This window comes from Salvelinus namaycush, chromosome 8, assembly GCF_016432855.1.
Source record: "Salvelinus namaycush isolate Seneca chromosome 8, SaNama_1.0, whole genome shotgun sequence".
NCBI classification, from domain to species: Eukaryota; Metazoa; Chordata; class Actinopteri; order Salmoniformes; family Salmonidae; genus Salvelinus; species Salvelinus namaycush.
The window spans coordinates 31052880-31072787 of NC_052314.1; the positions used below are offsets into that span (position 1 = coordinate 31052880).

Consider the following 19908-nt stretch of genomic DNA (forward strand, 5'->3'; position numbering starts at 1 on the left):
GTAAAAATCTGTCGTTCTGCCCCTGAACAAGGCAGTTAACCCACTGTTCCCCGGTAGGCCGTCATTGTAAATAAGAATGTAATAATTTGTTGTTAATAAAGGTTAAATTTAAAAAACTTTTTTTTTTTTAACTACAATACAGTCAGGACTTAAACAATGGAGTGCATACATTTGTGAATGGCAGTCAAATACATCAGATACTGTCCATTATGAATGTCGAGCCCAGCGTCTTGCGTTAAATCATCTCTATGCCAGTATGGTGCCAGTGTGTCCCCGCTATGTTCCCTGCGCAATAAAACCAAGAGCTACCACGAACCTATCAACATGACAACACCCGATACGTCAATATACTAATCAATTGCCTATAGACGTGTGTATAGAAGCATGAGACCTACCTTCCCAATGCAGAAAACAATAACAATTGGAACGTTTGTCATTACACTTGACATTACGTTTTTCGTCCTCCATCCGCTACACTGTCGCCATTTTGCTTAAAATTCTGCAGGTTAAACTATAATCTGAGAGGTATTTTCGCAGCGGAGATATTTTTTTTTAATGTCAGTTGAATAGCACAGCGCATGGGACTTCTCTCTCGTTGATACTGCAAAATGCCATGAACATGTCATAGAATCTGTATTTTATTCCACTCCTGCTCAATTTAATTATGGCAATGATCTCAACAAAACGAACCTTCCCCTATTCAAAATATGGATCATCCCAGACCCAGATCACTGTAGAAAAATCGTTGGGTTAAATTGAGTTTGGAAGATGGTCAAACTGTGGGGTGTAGTAGAGGGACACAGTTAACCAACACACACCGTCAAATATTATCATAACACAGTAGAACATTACATTGTAGCCTGACACTATCAAATGTTACATATTACTGTACATAGATTTCACTCAACATTGCATTGGACAGGTAGCTTCTTACAAACCATCCTGATCTCGCGAGTTTACATTCTATTTGGACAGAATGTAAGCCTACGTTCTATTGTGGGCACGAACTATCTTGATCTCGCGATGGTTCGTACGAGGCTATTGGACAGGTGGGAGTGGGGGGAAAGGACATAATAGCGAAGGTACATAAAGACATTACGTAATCGTTTGAGCACTACCCACAAGAGGTTTTTATTGCAGCTGTCTTGTGGCTAGAATTGGGATCATGCACACTGATGGAGATTTCCAGTCTTTTCGGTGAACCACATCATTTGGCTCCGTTCACGTAAAAGAACCGCATCATTTGCAGCAGTGTAAAGTACTGTAATCACTTTACAGTAATACTTAAGTATTTTTGGGGGATATACATATATCTTTACTTTACTTAACTATTTATATTTTTGACAACTTTTACTTCACTACATTCCTAAAGAAATTAATATACTTTTTACTCAATACATTTTCCCTGACACCCAAAAGTATTTGTTACATTTTGAATGCTTAGCAGGACAGGAAAATTGTCAAATTCGCACACTTATCAAGAGAACATCACGGGTCATCCCTAACTGCCTCTGATCAGGCGGACTCACTAAACACACATACTTCGTTTGTAAATTATGTCTAGTGTTGAAGTGTGCCCCTGGCTATCAGTACATAAATAAAAACAAGAAAATGGTTTGCTTAATATACTTAAGTATATTTTAGCAATTATATTTACTTTTGATACTTGAGTATATTTAAAACCAAATACTTTTAGACTTTTACTCAAGTAGTATTTTATGGGGTGGCTTTCACTTTTACTTGAGTGATTTTCTATTAAGGTATCTTTACTTTTACTCAAGTAGTATTTTACTGGGTGACTCACTTTTACTTGAGTGATTTTCTATTAAGGTATCTTTACTTTTACTCAAGTACATGTATGACAATTGAGTACTTTTCCCGCCATTGATCATTTGGCCCCAAATCGACCTACAATTGCAAATGTCCAATGTAATGCCAAAAAAGTAAGCTACCATTATGTCAGAATGTGATATGCATGTTCAAATAAACGTTTACTTGGCCAAATTATTAGATCGTACTGCTAAAATGAGCGTGGACCAGAATGACATGCTCTCCCTACTATTAATGTTTTTCTGCACTGAGGAGTCACCATCTTCAGATAATGATTTTGTAACTTATTTATAAAAAAGCAGCAGTAGCAGTATGCATATCTGGGAGCCAAATGAACGGCTCTTTCATCGATGCGATTTGGTTCCCAACGTTCACCAAACACGACCCATCACTAATCATGTACAGTATAATGAGCTAATGCTAATACAAAAAAAGTAGTAACCCTTCTCCTTAACCACAAATTGAAATATTTTTTCTTTGTAGTTTATTATACCCTACAGTTTCTTTGTGCATTACTTTACATGTGGCTGAACTGTGCTGAAATCAATTACATTATATTACTGTATGTCAGGAATGGAAAAATTAAAATCTATTGTTGACAAACTTGATAAATAACTGGTCTCTCACTCACTTTATCATTGTTGAACTCATCACTCCTAAGAACTGATAACCCTGTGGGGGGTTGCTGTTAGAACTTCACAAATGTCTAATAATACCACTCACATATCATGTATCATATGTCCAGACTCTGTTTGTGACTAAATAAATCAGAAAAACACATAGTAACATGTACTTTATACAGTCATTGGTAACAAGGCTACTGTACATTTTCAAAGCAGTGTATTTGTGAGTTGCCAAAACTTCATTACAGTTGCATAAAATATTCAGCAGGGTCTGCAATTTAGCAGGCTATTTCTCGACAAAGCACAGGTAGGCCTACTGTAGTCTATCTTGACCAATCTATCAAGTTCAAGAGGAAAGGCGAAAAGACAGGAAGGATAGGTGCCAGCCAGCAAAGCATTATAGTGTATAACATCCTCTTCTACGGGTCTAAGGCAGATGATATGTAGCCAACAGTACAGTATATCGTTATATCCCCTGATTGACTATGCTGTCAAGGTCGGCTGTTGGACAGAATAGGAATTACAGTAAATTTGCCTAATGAGCTGGTCATTCTAGAAACTAAGTGAATTCTAGAATGTTCCATATTAAATATTTTACTGATGAAAATGTGCTACTATTGTATTTTTAATGCCTCGCTGCTCTCACACAAGTAAACCAGTCAGCTTTAACCCTAATTTAAATTTTATAATGATGATAACACACGGATTATACATTATTGATGTGATTACATTATTTGCCCAAACAGATGGCCCCAACCATCCATCGCGTTATCGTTGCTGTTGCTATGTTTAAGTAAACAGCATATTGAATGTTTCTACAATTACGTTTTTAAATATTTTTCAAACCTCTTGTGTCTGAAAGGGAGTGGGTTTTCAACAGGCTAATTACTCTGAACTAATGATGCACATTCTTTAACAGCAATATTATAAGTGTTGATCATTATTATCTGCAACATTATAGTGTACCCGCACAAATTATATTGGGGGCAGAGTTGCAGAGTGGATGTGTAGACTGTTACTGTTCTATTGTTCAAGTTAAGTGTGGCAAGCTACAAATGAGAGTCATAATATACTGTTTTACTACATAATGTCAAGCATGCACTCTAAAATGTATTGGTTTAAAACAACCCAATTTGTTTTTTTTTGGTAATCCAGTGCTGGGTAAATATTGAACAGAACACACACTGGTGTACGTTGACCCAGCCCGTTGGGTTGCGTGAATAACCCAACATGTTGGGTTGTTTGGATCACCCAATTATGAGTTAATTTAACCATCAGTTGGGTTTGCATGTAGGTTATATACAGTGGGTGTTGCCTATGAGGGGCATGGCTTTGAGTGAATAATTTGCATGCTACATATTTTGATGTTTGATAGTTACATATCCCAACATTGGGATTTGGTATAGGCTCTATCAAAATTGTCAGCAGTCAGCCTTACCATTTTTATAATAATTCAACCCAACTGATGAACCAGAATGACATTTACTCTCACAGGTAGCAAAAAAAGAACTATCTGAAAGCCACGCCCCTACTAAGCCACGCCTCTAGTCTTCTGAGCTGACCTGCTGGGTCATATCTCAATAACCCAGGATCAATAAACCAGCAACAGGCATCAATAACCCAGCAGTTTTAAAGAGAACAACCCAACTAAGTGACCCAAGGCCTGCAAAACAGTAGTTGGATCAACCAAACAACACAGAAGTTTTTATAATGTGTATAACACAACTTCCAATTGGCACCTGTATCCATATGGTTCATCCATCCATATAGATCATCCATATGGATTGCTACTATTTTGACTCAAATGTTTCTATTTCTTATCATGTAATCTGGATAATTTTCATTTCCTGTTAAATTGTGTATCTTTAGTGTCTTGTTTACTCCATCATGAGACCTCATTTATATTTAATCAGAAGATAAATCCCAATATCAGGGACAAGCTGGCAATAAATGGTTTCATTTTAAAGACGGTTGAATTTCTTCCAAATTATATTGCTGACAGAGCCTCAATTACATTTAAACTAAACCTTCTGGATAATAGCCTCAGCCATGAGCAATTATAGCAGTAATACCTAGGAAATTGCTTGTTTTATCCCCTTCTCCTCCTCCTTCTCTCAGGTCAGACTTGATTTAGCCAATCCCTGTTCTTCGTTCTAATCTAATCTAATCTGATAATACTAGTAATTTAAATGTATATCAAGGATTGGCTAACAGTGCCTTGGCAACAATACTTTGCAGCGACGAATCAGGGATTTGTTCTTCAGTAGTAATTATGTTTTCATCCCTAAAAGTTTGATGGCTGTCCTGTCTCACTACCAATGTGAATCTAACACTGGATCTTACATGTCCCATTTAAAACGAATTTAACTAACATATGATGAAAGCAAGGTCATTCTTAAATCACACTACTGTATACCTTGTGACTGACTATAAGGTGACCTTTTACCAAAAATACATAAAAAATATATATGTCATTGTCATCTATCATGCTGTCCACCTTGATAGACAATACCTTGATTTAAAATCAGTTATACCAAAATGTATCTCATAATATATCTTATCTAAGCTATTCTTAACTTAATATTGTGAAACATATGGAAACATATGCAACCTCTTACACTGTGTACAGTATACCTTTAGGTGGGTATAGCAAGTTCTCTTAATCTCTCGCATTTGTTACATTATGAAATATTAATTAAATGAAGCAAATGTTTAGAGCAAAGTCTTTGTACTGTATGCACAGTATGGAGATAACGATATTGGGAGCAACAGCCATTATCTACAAGAAACAGTGTGTGGACACAGATTCTGAAATGTCTGAAGTATTTGGCCTATTGAATATTAATAGGAATTAAATTATTAAATGTGTGGATCATTAATCATTAATGTGTCAAATTTGGAATATTTGCAATGCAATACCAATTAATTTTTTTAGGCACAGTTCTTTATTTAACGGTGGTGGAGTTCAGAGATTCATTATATGTATTTAAAGAAAAATACACATAAGACGAGAGGTTATTTATGACTTAGTCTTTCTATTCCCTACATATACAGTATTATTGTATGTACTCAGATGGAAGAGAGAGCACAATGTAGTTAGTAAGCACTCCCAAAGAGTGTGCTGTCTCTTGTGTGAGGTATCAGAATTGACACCAAGCCTCTGTTTTCAGAGCACAAAATAATTATTTTAATGGTCTGCCAAGTGTACGCACATTCCTAAAGTTTGATTTTGGTCTGCAAAACGAGGAGCTCAAAAACCTTGGTCAATATATTATGCTGTTTGTGCCTCACACTACTAGTTATCATCTGCAATTTATTCCCTACCTTGGGGTACTTCGTGCCATTTTTCTCCATCATTCAGTGGCTCACTTCTTTCTGTGATCCTGTGTGCTGCAGACTAAACTCCTGCCTCCAGCCATGGTGTCAGAACATCACAGAAAACTACATCATTATACTGAAATCACTTAACAAAGAGAGAGGCAGAGATTCGGTCTAAATCATGAGGCACAAGAAAGAATACATACGATTACAGAGTTCAAGGGGGAGGTTTGCTTGTAACATGGAACAGATAGAGAAGAGAGGACAGACAAGACTCCTGCCCTTGTTTCATCCCTTGTACTGAAGGGCTGCCTCTAAATGTCACAGGTAGTATTGTTGCCATGGCACTGTTAGCCATTCGTTGATATACATTTCAATTACTAGTATTATCAGATTAGATTACAACGAAAATGTTGAATCTATTTGACAAATCCCACCAGTCTCACCGTGTTTTCATGTATTTTTGTCCGTGTTTTATTCAGAAAGGCTGGCTATACTGTAGCAGCTTCAGTCAAGCTGGGGTACTCTAACCATTTTAGCATGTTCATTGGACAGTGACTTTCGGTGTGTTAAAGATGTGATAGCCTGAATATCTCTGGCCTAAAGAGATCATCTTTACTGTCCCCTTTCAACATTTAATGTATCTATACTTCCCTCTGACACTGCCAAAGGGACACACACACAGCAGACTTTTCTTGTTGATGAGGAGAGTTCATCCTCAAATCAGCTGGGCTGACCCACCTTTGTTCATCACATACTTGAATATCTATCTTGATTCTCTCCTTCTGTTCTTAATTCATATCGTCAATTGTTTGTATCATGAGGGCATCACGTGTGAAATTACAATACATAAAATAGTCTGAGAAATTATATTTCTACATATTTTATGGGAATTTTTCCTCTCAATGCAGTGGGGGCATATAGCCACAAGGTGGCAGATGATCTTGTTCTGTAGCCCTTTGAGGTGTGCCATTTCAAATTAGACCTATAAACCAATATTACATCAGCAATCTGAAAATCATATTGGATATGTAAAATGATTTTTAAAATGCATATTATATGCTGTTTTAATTCTTAATATCAGTAAATATGGCATATTAGAGTCTTTAATACTCTTCAGAGGTTAACCACCAGCCACTCGTTGCCTGTGTGCTTATGCAGGGATTCAGCTTTATCAAATATTAATTCTTCTTAACTTTCTCTTTTAAGAAGATTTCTTTGAAGTTGCTGTAATTTCTAACAGCCTAAGCAAAACTCTGCGGCTGGTGCTGGTATCCGTTGGAAAGCAGTCCAAGGGGCATGTTTCATTGATGAGTGGTGTAGATCCATAGACTCCCATCCGTTTTTTTATATGCTATAAAACTGTCATCAACACTATTCAGTTATAGTCAGGAAATCAGAAAACAGCTTGTTATTTTGCTTACTATCTTTGCTCCTCTTTCTTCCTGTGTCAGTGAGGATGTCTATGATCATTCCAGGGACAACTGTCTTCACAACGGGAGTGTAAACGTTTGTGTGCAGATAAACTACTACAAAATATATGTTATATCACAACTGTTGTGTCAAATGTGTTGTATATCAGTTGTACAACCTGAACGTGTACTAGGCCATTGTTGAGGTGAGCACAAACTGAGCAATACTGAAAGTTGATATACAGGCATTTGGCAAGTCATCCTCACATATAATGGCACCCAATAACAGACAGGCTACAGTAGCCTACCACTGCATAATGTAGATCAACATTTAGTTTCACTGTGAAATCTGTGATTTCTCTCGTTTTACAGTTTTTCTCAATTGCTAAAGCAATTAGCAGGAGGGCAGTTGTCTTTTTTTTGTCTCTATGGTATGTGTCTTGTATTCAACAGTACATATGTAATTTAGAAAGTTCTGCAAACATTGAGAGACATAGAATTGGCAAATAACTCTAGTTTGACAATGCTTCTTCTTTTGGCCAAGCCCAAGCAAAAGCACACAGATTCAGTGTTGATCTTCCCTGCATTGTTTGAGGAGACATATTAGAGAGGCAGGTATGGCAAAACAGAAAGTTTAAGGTTATCACACCAATTAAATTATTCATCACAAACAATATAGTGATGTTGGCCCATGGAGTTTGGGAATTGATCTTTCTGTTAAAGCAAGCAGGATTTAAGTAAATTGCAAAAAAAGAAGGAGCACTCTTTAAAGCTGATGCGCTCGTTCCCTTTCATGTTGCCTGACGGGGGGGGATGAACAATGTTAATCACATTGGGAAGACCTTGGGTGAGTAACGCAGGCAGCCTGTTTCGCTCACTTGAGACGAGGGCCGCTTTGGAAGTCTGCAATAATATTTGTTTTCTTCTTGGCTGGATATCTGAGGAAAATAAATAAACAGAATACGTTATATATCACCAATGTGTTTGTTCTCTTCCAAACAGAGAAACATCTTGTGATTCTGTTTTGTGGTGTTTTTTTAGAGTGGGTGTCAGAGCTTGGATGCACGTTCTCATTATTTCAAAAAGCCTATTTGTGCCTCTCAGTCTCATGCATTGCTCTCTATAAAGAGAATTGTGGATGACCCACCGTATTCTCCAGTTAATTCATCATGACAAAATAATACTAGACAGCTGTGGATAGATAGGACTGAGGCTACGGTGGGACGATGGAAACAGGGAGCACACTGTCCCCAGTCAGTCTGAATTGCTAACAAGACTATTGCCCCAATGCCTGATGAAATTGCACGGTTACATCCAAAGAAATTGAGTCCTCTGGTAGATGGTGGAGTTAAAGGGGGTTGAAGTAATTATATTGTTTATATTTTATAGTTTATGTTATATTTTATATTTTAGTTTTATTATGTTTTTGGGTCATCTTGAAAATGTTTTACTAAAAGGATGATTGATTGATAATCATAGCACAGGTTCAGTCGGCTTTAGTGCAGTTAGATTGTACTATTTTGCCTGGTGAAAGCATTTGTTTTAATTGAAAAGCATTGGGGAATAAGTACCACCATGGGGTGAACCAACCATGTGCCTGTTCGAATGACTCCCCAGTCATAAGAACTTAGACTACTGTTTCCTCAACAACACTACTGATATGACCTCAATTAAATAACAAAATACACAAAGTGAATACTCAATGTCATGTGTTTGGTTGTTAGGTGTAGTTTTCTCAGCTTAAAAGTCACAAGGTCATATGCAGGCCTATGGTCTGTCATAATGGACGCCTCTATATTGACATAATTCAGGGAACTGGCCACAACAGTTTTGGTAATTGTCATACCTTATTTGGAAAATCAATCTATACTGTTGTCAACCCATTCATTTACTAAAGTTTGGTCTATTCTCTTCTTAATAACAACAAACACCTCTTGAGAAGTCTGCATAGTATGGCATAAATGTCTCTTGCAGAAGCATTTCATAGGAGTGTGTCAGCATACTTCCCCTGGCTCTGAGGAGAGGCCCCCAGTCCCATCCACCAATCTGGATGAGTCCCAAATAGCACCATATTCCCTACATAGTGCACTACTTTTGATCGGAGCAATATGGACCCTGGTGAAAAGTAGTGCACTATATAGGAAGAGGGTGCCTTTTCTGACACACATTTGTCCGTCCTCCCGGTCTCCTCTCACATTGCAAATAAATGACACACAAAACCATATGAGCCATTTGAACAGAATTGAACCTCATTGACGCAGACTACACAACAGTTGAGTGAGGGGCATGCATGTTGGGGAGTCCAGACAACTGCAGATTGCATCCACGGGCCAAAAGTCTGCATTCCAGCACAGCATAGCAGCATACTACAGTCCTGAGTAGGACAGCACAGTTACTCCTGCAGCTGGTTGTTCAGGAAGTTGCTTGGCTCACTATCTGTGTGGACCATGCCAGAGTCTACTTCCAAAATGACACCCTATTCCCTATATAGTGCACTACTTTTGACTATGGCACATTTGGGATGCATCAATACTGTAGCATTTAATGGACTGTAACCTCTAGGAAACAAATTGATCTGGGTAGTAAGTTGCTCCAAAGTACAGGTCTGCGTGTGGGCCACTTTATTAAAAACTGTTCTTTAGTCGTAGTGTTCTTAGTTTAAATGTGCTGTTCCTGTCCATTATGGCTCTGTATTATGTCATGTTCTATGTTTTGTGTGGACAAGAGAGACACTTAAGTGTTTTAGTACTATATCTCTTGACACAATGATGAAAATAATCATGGCCTCTAAACCTTCAAGCTTCATACTGGACCCTATTCCAACTAAACTACTTAAAGAGCTGCTTCATGTGCTTGGCCCTCCTATGTTGAACATAATAAACGGCTCTCTATCCACCGGATGTGTACCAAACTCACTAAAAGTGGCAGTAATAAAGCCTCTCTTGAGAAAGCCAAACCTTGACCCAGAAAATATAAAAAACTATAGGCCTATATCGAATCTTCCATTCCTCTCAAAAAAAAATGAAAAAGCTGTTGCGCAGCAACTCACTGCCTTCCTGAAGACAAACAATATATACGAAATGCTTCAGTCTGGTTTTAGACCCCATCATAGCACTGAGACTGCACTTGTGAAGGTGGTAAATTACCTTTTAATGGCGTCAGACCGAGGCTCTGCATCTGTCCTCGTGCTACTAGACCTTAGTGCTGCCTTTGATACCATCGATCACAACTCGGACAAAACAGAGATGCTTGTTCTAGGTCTCAAGAAACAAAGAGATCTTCTGTTAAATCTGACAATTAATCTTGATGGTTGTAAAGTCATCTCAAATAAAACTGTGAAGGACCTCGGCTTTACTCTGGACCCTGATCTCTCTTTTGACGAACATATCAAGACTGTTTCAAGGACAGCTTTTTTCCATCTACGTAACATTGCAAAAATCAGACATTTTCTGTCCAAAAATGATGCAAAAAAATGAATCCATGCTTTTGTTGCTTCTAGGTTAGACTACTGCAATGCTCTACTTTCCGGCTACCCGGATAAAGCACTAAATAAACTTCAGTTAGTGCTAAATACGGCTGCTAGAATCCTGACTAGAACCAAATTTTTTTATCATATTACTCCAGTGCTAGCCTCCCTACACTGGCTTCCTGTTAAGGCAAGGGCTGATTTCAAGGTTTTACTGTTAACCTACAAAGCGTTACATGGGCTTACTCCTACCTATCTTTCCGAGTTGGTCCTGCCGTACATACCTACACGTACGCTACGGTCACAAGACGCAGGCCTCCTAATTGTCCCTAGAATTTCTAAGCAAACAGCTGGAGGCAGGGCTTTCTTCTATAGAGCTCCATTTTTATGGAATGGTCTGCCTACCCATGTGAGAGACGCAGACTCTGTCTCAACCTTTAAGTCTTTATTGAAGACTCATCTCTTCAGTAGGTCCTATGATTGAGTGTAGTCTGGCCCAGGAGTGTGAAGGTGAACGGAAAGGCTCTGGAGCAACGAACCGCCCTTGCTGTCTCTGCCTGGCCGGTTCCCCTCTCTCCACTGGGATTCTCTGCCTCTAACCCTATTACAGGGGCTGAGTCACTGGCTTACTGGTGCTCTTTCATGCCGTCCCTAGGAGGGGTGCGTCACTTGAGTGGGTTGAGTCACTGACGTGATCTTCCTGTCTGGGTTGGCGCCCCCCCTTGGGTTGTGCTGTGGCGGAGATCTTTGTGGGCTATACTCGGCCTTGTCTCAGGATGGTAAGTTGGTGGTTGAAGACATCCCTCTAGTGGTGTGGGGGCCGTGCCTTGGCAAAGTGGGTGGGGTTATATCCTTCCTGTTTGGCCCTGTCCGGGGGTATCATCGGATGGGGCCACAGTGTCTCCTGACCCCTCCTGTCTCAGCCTCCAGTATTTATGCTGCATTAGTTTATGTGTCGGGGGGCTAGGGTCAGTTTGTTATATCTGGAGTACTTGTCCTGTCTTATCCGGTGTCCTGTGTGAATTTAAGTATGCTCTCTCTAATTCTCTCTTTCTCTCTTTCTTTCTCTTTCTCGGAGGACCTGAGCCCTAGGACCATGCCTCAGGACGACCTGACATGATGACTCCTTGCTGTCCCCAGTCCACCTGTCCCCAGTCCACCTGGCCAACTGTTCTGCCTGCGGCTATGGAACCCTGACCTGTTCACCGGACGTGCTACCTGTCCCAGACCTGCTGTTTTCAACTCTCTAGAGACCGCAGGAGCGGTAGAGATACTCTTAATGATCGGCTATGAAAAGCCAACTGACATTTACTCCTGAGGTGCTGCACCCTCGACAACTACTGTGATTATTATTATTTGACCATGCTGGTCATTTATGAACATTTGAACATCTTGGCCATGTTCTGTTATAATCTCCATCCGGCACAGCCAGAAGAGGACTGGCCACCCCTCATAGCCTGGTTCCTCTCTAGGTTTCTTCCTAGGTTTTGGCCTTTCTAGGGAGTTTTTCCTAGCCACCGTGCTTCTACACCTGCATTGCTTGCTGTTTGGGGTTTTAGGCTGGGTTTCTGTACAGCACTTTGAGATATCAGCTGATGTACGAAGGGCTATATAAATACATTTGATTTGATTTGATTTGATTTGACCCCAGGAAAAATAGCTGCAGCTTCTTCAACAGCTAATGGGGATCCAAATAAAAATCTTCCCGCAAAGTGATTTACAGCACCTTGACTTTTTTTATTCACACCCCTTGACTTTTTTTATTCACACCCCTTGACTTTTTTCACATTTTGATGTGTTACAGCCTGATTTTAAAATTGATCAAATTGAAATTTTGTGTCACTAGCCTTAACACAATACCCCATAATGTCAAAGTGGAATAGCATTTTCATAAATTTGTACAAATTAATAAAAATTGAAAAGATTAAATGTTTTGAATCAATAAGTATTCAACCCCTTTGTTATGGCAAGCCTAATTAAGTCAAGCCCATTAACTCACTCTGTGTGCAATAATAGTGTATCAATACACCCAGTCACTACAAAGATAAAGGCGTCCATCCTAACTCAGTTGCCGGAGAGGAGGGGAACCACTCAGGGATTTCACCATGAGGTCAATGGTGACTTTAAAACTGTTACAGAGTATAATGGCGGTGTTAGGAGAAAACTGAGGATGGATAAACAACATTGTAGTTACTCCACAATACTAACCTAAATGACAGAAAAAAACAAGGAAGCCTGTACAGAATAAAAATATTCCGAAACATGCATCCTGTTTGCAAGGATCAACAACCAACTTGACAGAGTTTGAAGAATTTTGAAAGTAATATTGTGCAATCCAGGTGTGCAAAGCTCTTAGAGTTACCCAGAAAGACTCACGGCTGTAATCACTGCCAAAGGTGATTCTAACATGTATTGACTCAGGGGGTTGACTACTTATGTAAATTAGATATATTTCATTTTCAATACATTTGCTAAAAGTTTTATAAACGTTTTCACTTTGTCATTATGGATATAGTGTGTAGATTGGTGAGAGAAAAGCAACTATTTAATCCATTTTGAATTCAGGCTGTAACACAACAAAATGTGAAATAAGTCGAGGGGTATGAATACTTTCTGAAGGAAGTGTATAATGCCGTTTTACCTGCTGTTGTCACTTAATCTATCAATGTTGTAAGGTGAGAGACAGAAGCAGAGAGAAAGGGGAGGGAAGAGAGGTATCGAGAGGGGGAAGAAGAAAAGAAAGTGGGAGAGGGAGAGGAAGAGAATGAGAGAGAGAGAGAGAGAGAGTACAGAGATGTGATAGAGTAAACTTGGTGGCTCTGGGCAGACTAAACACAGCGAGGTTCTGCATCATGCTGATCACGGAATTCTGAAGGATAACAGAAAACATATTCATTCCATATGATACAGCATGGGAGGTCATTCATCTATGGCAGGAGAGAATTGGAGAATTCACATTGAAAAATAGTAGCCAATACCTTTTTGTGTTATACTATCTAGCACCTAATAACAGAACGATAATTAATCTTAGACACTACCTTATTTCCTTTCTTACTTACTTGTAGTGAAGTGTACATAAAGTTAAAGTTCCAATCATATGTTTTAGTGTAATAGGGACGTTTTATTACCTATATCAACACTAGAGAGCGCTGTAGATGGACAAATCTTTCAGAATGGATTCTCTCTGTACAGTGACTCCTAGCATAGTTCTGTTTTTTGGGGGGAAGTCTCAAGTGATTTTTATGACGAAAATAAGAGGCTGTGTTTATTATCGCCCCTAGCAATGGGTCCTGCCAGGGCTGCAAATGAGCGCTGGGCCTTAACTCACACAAAAGTAGTACACTATATAGGCAATAGGGTGCCATTTGGCATGCAAACACTGACATTCTGGGAGTGTCTGGGTCTAGGAGGCTTATCATGACCAACCGTCAGTTTAACTCAGAGGATTTAGACTAGTCTTCCCCGAGACCTCTCTTTCCCTCTGGACTGTCTTCTTCTTAGACAAGGCCTGATGATCTGACTAAGCCTACACAGGCACACACCCGCGCGCATGCACACACACACACACACACACGAGCACGCACACACACACAAACCCCAGACGCGTACATACACACCTCCGATATTAAACACAGGGGTGAGCTCAGATAGAGGATTGCACAACCCTGAGTTGGCACAGGCCCATGACAAACCATTCCCTTCACAGAGTTTGACAGTGGCCCTGCACCGTGCCAATCAACACATCTCAGGCTGGGGGCAGTGGAGAGAACGTACAGGACAGTGCTGTACATTTTTCTAGCAAAACAAGGTCTGACACAAAGCTGTGTCTTCCTCAGTTCACTGATCTCTGTTACAGCAAAGGGGACGGGATGGAATCCCTACATGTGTTGTACTGGCAGGGAAGACGATTGGTCCATCCAAATATTTTTATGTTGTCAATTTTAAGTTTAACAGATTGGAATCGTGTCCTATTTGAGGAAGATTTGATTATCCACATCAGATATCAGTCCTGTAAGACTGAAATATAAAATACTGCACATCACTAAAAACATATACGTACAGTACATACCAGTGGAGGCTGCTGAGGGGAGGGTGGCTCAAAATAATAGCTTGAACGGAGCAAATGGAATGTTGTATTTGATGTTGTATTTGATACCATTCCATTGATTCTGCTCCAGCCACTACCAAGCTCTTCCTCCCCAATTAAGGTGCCACCAACCTCCTGTGGTACATACAGTGCATGTTGAAAGTATTCAGACCCCTTGACTTTTTCCACATTTTGTTACGTTACAGTCTTATTCTAAAATGTATTAAATAAATACAAAATTTGATTGCAAAAATGGAAATATCACATTTACATAAGTATTCAGACCCTTTACTCAGTACTTTGTTGAAGCACCTTATGCAGCGATTTCAGCCTTGAGTCTTCCTGGGTATAACGCTACAAGCTTGGCACACCTGTATTTGAGGAGTTTCTCCCATTCTCCCAGATTGTCTCAAGCTCAGTCAGTTTGGATGAGGAGCGTCGCTGCACAGCCATTTTCAGGTCTTTCCAGAGATGTTCGAAAGGGTTCAAGTCCGGGCTCTGGCTGGGCCATTCAAGGACTTTCAAAGACTTCTCCTGAATCCACTTCTGCGTTGTCCTGTTTTTGCTTTGTCATTATGGGGTATTGTGTGTAGATTGATTCAAAAAAGAATATTTAATCCATTTTAGAATAAGGCTGTAACGTAACAAAATGTGGAAAAAGTCAAGAGGTCAGAGTATTTTCAGAATGCACTGTATCTTTACATACCTACCTCAATAACTCCAGTACCCCCTGCACATTGTAATCATGGTACTGGCACTGACTTCTATATAACTTCCACTCTCATTTTTTGTTTTAGTTTTTTCTTATCTTGTATTTTTTAAATGTTCTTATTTATATATATACTTTCATTACTGCATTGTTGGGAAAGAGCTTGCAAGTAAGCATTTCTCTGTACTGTTTTGCACCTGCTGTATCCTGTGCACGTGACAAATAAACAATGAAACTTGAAACTATACGGTTTGTTGGTCAGAGACAGTGACCTCAACTGACTGTCCAGTGTGTCTCTTCTAAGACCGTGCCTCTACTACAGAGATGTACCTTCACATAGCACAGACAGACAGCTGGTCTTAACCCAGGCTATTAAACGCTCGTCCATGAAGACCCTGCAGACCAGACCTCTATCTGAAGCCCAGACGTGACACAGGAGAAGCAGGACAACCCTACAGTGTCAACACAAACACATACACACACGCTCACGCTCATGTCCATGTGAGGATGAGTTATACCCCTCCGTCCGAAGGAGACACAGCTGAGGTGTGTGTGTGTCAGCACCCTGCCAGGAGTTTCCCCCTGGGAGCCTCTTCCTCTCCTCTCTCTATGCACGGAACGTTCCGTCATGTCCTCTGCAGAGTGAGCCAAACGTCTGGAGAGATTCAATTGACATTCATAGACATGTCTGTCTATGAACTTTAATTTTATTTATTTTTTCAGTTGAATCTCCCTTGCATTACTTCTCTGTGCAGCATCTCTGTGTCTCTCCCCCTCCCTCCTTTCCTCAAACCCCCTCTCCTTCCATCGCTCTCCCTCTTTCGCGCTCTCTCTTTCGCTCACTCACTCACTCTCTCACTCTCTCTCTTTCTCTCCTACTTTCTCTGTTTATAACTACTCTCTGGTCCTGAGCCAGGCAGCCAGGCAGTCATCCCTCTCCTCTCCTCTCAAGGGCACAGCTGTTTTTGCTGCTCCATCCGGAGCAACAGGTGGCCTCAATACAGCAGCAGGTACATTGGAGCTTTGTCTCCCACCAGACAGACTAGGAGGAGAAGGACGCCACATACTCAAGGTGAGCCAGGCCACGTCTCAAAATTTAAACAGGTTAGAGAGACTGTAGAATGAAGATCAACAGCATTTAACACCTGCACACCATGTAACGGTTTAAACAGCTAAGTAAATCAAGGCCTGGAAATTCAATTTCCACAGTTTGAAAAAAGAAGTAAACATTTCAAAAGGAAGAGGCATCTCTCAGTTTGTCTGTGTTTACAAAGTAAATTTGTGAAGTTGATTTGTGACACTAGTAAGCTATTTCCTGTTTAGAGGAGTTGATGCTGGGATACAGCATGTGAGTTAAAGACATGCTCCGGTACCTTGGCGACTAGGTAAGTATTTTTTAAACCTCTCGCTTTTGGCTGGATGTGTCAATGTGTAGTTCATACATGCATAATCTATGAGCAGAATTACTGTCACCTCAATTAGCCACGAAATCCCTAGTTTGAAAGTGACTGTTTTCTGGAAGCTGTGAGCTCCATTTTGAGTACTGCAAGCTTGGACCATGTGGGCCACCTAAATGTCGAATTCCAGCCAATGAGGTTCAGCCCCTTGCCATTTGAATGACAGCTAGCAAGCTGCCCCTGTCACACCCTGATCTGTTTCACCTGTCTTTGTGCTTGTCTCCACCCCCCTCCAGATGTCACCCATCTTCCCCATTATCCCCAGTGTATTTATACCTGTGTTCTCTGTTTGTCTGTTGCCAGTTCATCTTGTCTCATCAAGCCCCCCCCCCCCCCTCTAGTCACTGTTTTCCCGGTTTTGACCATTCTGCCTGACCTGACGCTGAGCCTACCTGCCGTTCTGTACCTTGTGACACTGCCCTGGATTACTGACCTCTGCCTGCCCTGACCCAGAGTCTGCCTGCCGTTCTGTACCTTGTGACACTGCTCTGGATTACTGACCTCTGCCTGCCCTGACCCAGAGTCTGCCTGCCGTTCTGTACCTTGTGACACTGCCCTGGATTACTGACCTCTGCCTGCCCTGACCCAGAGCCTGCCTGCCGTTCTGTACCTTGTGACACTGCCCTGGATTACTGACCTCTGCCTGCCCTTGACCTGTATTTTGCCTGCCCCCTGTTTTTGTAATAAACTTTTGCTACTTCGAACTGTCTGCATCTGGGTCTTCTCCTGAGCCGTGATAGCCCCGCATTATCCAATGAGATTGCAGGGTGGGCCCAACATCTCAGTAGAAACAGCAGAGAGAGAGAGCAATGATATGGTGCTCATATCTGCACATCAGTGGCAATCAGTTTCATTTAAGATGAGGGATGACATTTCGTTTTTTCATGAGCATGGCCTTACTTCTATTACAGCATATTGGATGACTGTCATTCATATTCCATTCACCCAGCTCAATGTAACATTGATAGGTTTAGGCTACTACATGATACTCAAAATGTCCTTATACCCATCATGAGGTTGCTACAACCTAACCTATGCATGAAAGTTTACAACGTAGGTGCACAGGTTGAAAGGAATTTGAGTAATCAAGGTGACAGACATTGATACATTCAGTACCGTCTTACACACTATTGCCTGCATCTAGCTGATCTAGGGTGTAATCATTAGTCCAACAGTTGCAAACGAGAGTGTCTATTAGAGAAATTCAGGTATGTTTATCCCTGTTTCGTTCCATTTGCTTCCATTTAAGAAACGTTTTTCAACAGATAGCAGCCACATGCAAACATCATGATCCCTTTGATCGTTGTATTCCTTCTTGCATCTGCACACTCTCCTCCTCTGACCTTTTCCCTTCGCTTGTGGACTTCAGTGCACAACACATCAGCTTTCTGTGACCAGGAGAAAAAACCTTTCCAAGCCAAATCTTCATATCATTACCGCTAACCGCTACACACAGCCTACATCGTTGTCACCATATTAACGTCATAGTTAACATAGCTACTAGAACTAACGCGTTAGTAAACCCACTACAATCATGCAGTACAGTGTACAGTCAGCAGCAAGCAGTTTAGCAGTTATACCGGCAGGCCCCAGTGGCAATAAAATAATACATCCAAAAGCTTACCTTGTTGGATATCCATATCCAGCATCCCTCTCTGTTTTAGCTGGGTGTTTGAGTAGGCTAACCTAGCTAGCTGCATTCTCTAGCTAAGTAAGTTAAAGTGAAAAAAATACAACAAAATATATTTCTCTGTCTCTATCTCTCTCTTTCTCTTGCTTCTCCTTAATTTTTGGATACATGTATTTGTTCAAAACCGTTCAACTATTGTCTTTCTCCCTCTTTGAGTCAACTACTCACCACATTTTATGCACTGCAGTGCTAGCTGGCTGTAGCTTATGATTTCAGTAATAGATTCCTTCTCTGATCCTTTGATTGGGTGGACAACATGTCAGTTCATGCTGCAAGAGCTCTGATAGGTTGGAGTCTGTCCTCCGGAAGTTGTCATAATTACTGTGTAAGTCTTTTGAAAGGGGTGAGAACCACGAGCCTCCTAGGTTTTGTATTGAGTCAATGTACCCAGAGGAGAACGGAAACTAGCTGTCCTCCAGCTACACCCTGGTGCTACCCTACAGAGTGCTGTTGAGGCTACCTTCATTGCAAAACAATGTGTTTTACTCAATTATTTGATGCTATGTGAATATATTTAGTCGTTTTATCTAAAAAGGAAAACTTGTTTCATGTTTCACTATTTTTTATGAAAAAATTGTCCTCCACTTCCTCTTCTGAGCAGCCTCCAATGCTGCACATACTGTATGCAACGTAGTATGCAATTTTCAGCGACCACTTTTGGCTCGTGAGTGCTACTTTCAGAACTACTGGCTAAAAAGTATACAAAAGTACCAGAGAATATCGTTAATCCATTAACTATGTATCATTGCAATGCAGACAGATGTGCTTATTGCCTTCATTACTGTAAATTAACCTAGATTCACTGCTGCTCAAAATGCTGCACACATTTCCTGACTTCCTGTTTTCCTGATATTACAGCAGATTATTTTCTGTACAGTATTTGTATATTTTGTATTTGCTTGAACATTCCCTCAAAACAAAGTGAAAGGTTAACATGTTGACTTCTAAGTTTCAAGACTTCTAATGGATCATACTATAATTTGCTGTGACTGAGCTGTCAGCATTCAAATCCTGTAAAAATGCAAAACATTTTGAGAGAAAAAACTCTCTCTCTCTCTCTGGGAACCAAGAGTATTTTGGCCTTTAACGTGCCATTTTGTGGCTACTTTAAAGGCCACAATATACTTTTAAGATGGAGAGGGAGCTTTGTGTGACATGCACACAAACACACACTCACTCATGCACTCACTCGCACACTCGCACTCGCACACACACACACACACACACACACACACACACACACACACACACACACACACACACACACACACACACACACACACACACACACACACACACACACACACACACACACA

General features: G+C 40.5%; 1 protein-coding gene across 2 annotated transcripts in view; it reads right to left on the reverse strand.

Moving 5' to 3' along the window:
* Positions 1 to 501, reverse strand: part of LOC120052610 (zinc finger protein 644-like) — a 43288-nt gene extending 42787 nt beyond the window's left edge. For both annotated transcript variants that reach the window (XM_038999621.1, XM_038999620.1), the window contains exon 1: positions 396 to 501. The gene's annotated coding sequence lies outside the window, so the exon portion shown is untranslated. The remainder of the gene's footprint in view (positions 1 to 395) is intronic.
* Positions 502 to 19908: the final 19407 nt, after the last annotated feature.